Source organism: Penaeus japonicus, unplaced genomic scaffold (assembly GCF_977035675.1).
Source record: "Penaeus japonicus unplaced genomic scaffold, GWHDUDI00000001_assembly GWHDUDI00000024, whole genome shotgun sequence".
NCBI classification, from domain to species: Eukaryota; Metazoa; Arthropoda; class Malacostraca; order Decapoda; family Penaeidae; genus Penaeus; species Penaeus japonicus.
The window spans coordinates 34488952-34492627 of NW_028234426.1; positions in this window are offsets into that span (position 1 = coordinate 34488952).

A 3676-nucleotide genomic window follows, 5' to 3' on the forward strand; every position below is an offset into this window, starting at 1 on the left:
TCTTCTTATACGGTTATTTCTTTTTTTTCTTTATATTTCACTCCTTCCTTATTCATATCAGAATAAAGTACATATCAAAATAGACCAATTTGCTTAACGGATAAAACAACGAGAAAAGAAATAAGCAAAATTAAAGCAGTCCTTTTACAGTCTAACCTTATTACATGCAACAGTGTTATTATTGTTGATATAAAAATGGGGCTGATTGAATATCATTCCCCTTTCTGGTAATGATCAAACGATGCTCAACATAATTGGGAACGTGATATGTCGAGGAATACGTTTTTATATTGTTTTTGGATGGATTTTGTGCCTGGGTATCTATCTATTTATCTATCTCTGTCTACGTATCTCCTTCTCCCTCCCTCTCTCATTTTCATCTTCTTTTTCTTCCATTTCTCCTCTACCTGTCTCATCTCTCTCTCTCTCTCTCTCTCTCTCTCTCTCTCTCTCTCTCTCTCTCTCTCTCTCTCTCTCTCTCTCTCTTTCTCTCTCTCTCTATCTGTCTTTCTCATCTGTAATCGATGTTTCATAATGTTTCACCTTTCCACGTTACCTTTCGCAGTGTTCGCTCGCGGGACTAACCTAGACTGCCTCAACGTGAACGTGCATAGAAAACGTATATAAAAACAAGATTTGATATTTCCAAAATATCTTAATTTCTTCATCTGAAAAACGAAAAACGCCCCAGGGGAATACCTGAGGTTGACAGGTGGCAGGAGCGAATCAGAAGAAAATATACATAATTGGATAATAGTTTCCGATTTGCTTTAGTTCTCTGTACTTCTTCGTGTTTCCCTTTGCCTTTGAGTCGGTACTGGTTGAGTAAAATAAGGGTATTTTTACTCAGGTGGGGTATATGTTGATATTGGTCAATTATCATCCTTAGAATTCCTCTCGATTTCTCTATTTTTAGAATTTTTGATGATTTTTTGTCGCAGAATTATAGAACATTGATTATGATAGCCAATATAATGATGATTATAACCATGAGGATGATAATGATAGTGATGATAACAATAATGATAAAGATGAAAACAGGGACAACAATATTAATAAATATAATGATAATAACAATGGCAAAGATGATTGTTCGCTACTAATGATACGAGTAACGAACAATCATACCGATGTAAATAATGATATTGATAATAATAACAATGATGATAATAATGATAATCATAATAATAATGATTACTAGAAAGCACACAAAGATCGCCAACCTCCGCCAACATCCATAAATATTATCACAATGGGGAAGAATCCATTACATATTTACATACATTTGTACATACTTTTAAGGAGAGAGATAAAGATTAAAGAGACTGATTTGAAAATACATAAGTCTACCACACTTTAAAAATGATATTCCTACTGGTTACAGGACCACTTTCTGTGGGTCTGCATTGGATCTAGATGCAGATAATCACAAACATCTAATCAGTTAATCCTTGGCCAATGGACAACCCACCCACAATTTTATATCATAATCTATCAGTGTCTTTTCGCGTGATCTAACTAACAAATGCACACATATGCCCCCCCCCCTACACACACCACCACCGCATACAAAAACAATAACGGCAACATACTACTGAAACAAAAGAAACCACATCGGTAGATTCTCTTAAACAAACGTGGGTACAAATGATCCTTTTAAATAATTACAGCCAATCATCATGATTATCATTCCACCACACTCATCGTGGTAGTAAGTGTCAACATTGACCAGGTATCAAACAGGTAGAACTGGTTTGGATATATGAAGCACTGCGTTTAGTGACCGCTTTGCTTGGAGAGAGAGAGAGAGAGAGAGAGAGAGAGAGAGAGAGAGAGAGAGAGAGAGAGAGAGAGAGAGAGAGAGAGAGAGAGAGAGAGAGAGAGAGAGAGACTGAGACTGTATACACACACGAACGAACACACACACACCTGTGTGTGTGTGTGTGTGTGTGTGAAGGAAAAAATGTTAATATAAAGATAAACTGTGGTCCGTTGCAGGTAAATTCTTGTTACCATCGCTTATAACATTTTGTCAAAATTGCGATAATTTTGAAGAGTTGTAAAACAGTGGTTCAAAATGATTATAAGTATCAGGTTTACAATGCATATAAGGATTTTAGTCTTACCTTCATATGTTTGTATAATACGTATACAAAATCACTATTTGTATCTACAATTTGCAAATGATTCCGTCTGATTTGACATGAAGTACCTTAGCAACAGATATCTAGCATATTTCAAGGTTATGGACATTTGGTGAAACTGTATTTTCACTTTATTTTTCTCTGTATTCTCTCTCTTTCGTTCTATCTCTTTTATTTCGATTTCCCTTCCTCAAGCTTATCATTGACTGTATTTCCTTCTGACAAGGAACGTTGGCATTCTAGGAGTGCTTGCATTGTCAGTGATGTGTTGGAGGCGTTGCAGTAGGAGATGATGTCGTTAGTGCTGCAGCTGAATGCACTATTGTTGTTAAAGTTAGAGGCTCTGTTGTCGTTGCTGTTGTAGTTAGAGGCTCCGTTTGTCTCTGTTGTTTTAGTTAGAATCTCTGTCGATATGTAAAATGCAACATATGCAATGCTGTCATAAAGACCACTTTGTGTTAAAATAGAACAGGTGCACTGTACACAGACATACACGTATGCATGTATTTATGTATGTGTGTGTGATGATTGTGTTTGTATATATGAGGCATCTTATAATGAAATAAAAACAATATTTTTTCTAGATTAACTTAAATATTTCTGCAGTGCAATTTTCGCCCCATTTTCAAAATAATTACAAATTCAAGGAAAAGACAAGTTTGAAGAAGCATGTTTTACATACAGCATATCCATTTTCTCCAGGAAGGCTATCTACCTGTTACTGTAGTGTACACTATGTCAGCCGTATTCTATTAAATTTTCTACGTGTCGTGCTATGTCATGGCTATGTCATGTCCATGTTGTGTCAATTTCGTGTTCATATTACGAAAGTAATATTCCACAACGTAGAAGCATGGCACGTCTGTGTCAGTTGCTTCAGGTTCACCAACCGTTCCGGAGTTATTATGTTTCGGACAAATGACACTGTCCAAACGACGAATTCATAAGAGAAACTACAGTCCCAGGTAGCACTAACAAGAGATAGTTAAATTTTGTTATGAATCATTTGTTGTGCTTGCTCTTCCTTAAAGAATTGACAACCGTTTCACGAACACCCTTCTTCTTTATCTTTTTTATAGTTTTATAGTATAGTTCCTTCTAGAGTATGTTATGTTTATTATCTTTGTTCTTTGGAGAAACATTTTGGTGTGTCTCATGATGTCATTTTTCTTAGTTGGTAGATTTCCTCCAGTGATTAGAAAATTTATTGTGGCTTGTTGATTTTAATTTGTTTCAATGCTTCCAGTAACTTTATTCTGCTAAAGTAGAAACTTGGGCAATGAAGAAAGAAATATTTATCTGATTCTTCTTGGTTGTTGAACCATCTGCAAAAAGAATAATTTTCTGTTTTTATTCTGTGAAGGTGTTGTTTTAGTTTTGTATGCTTTAGTTCGACATACATCTATTTCTCTTTTTTTGGAAATTGTCCATGGTTGTGAGTTAGAGTTTTTTAGGTAATCATTTTTAGTACCTAGTGTTCTGTTCAATTGTTTCTCCCATTTATTTTGAAATCTTGTTTTTGTTTCTTTTTT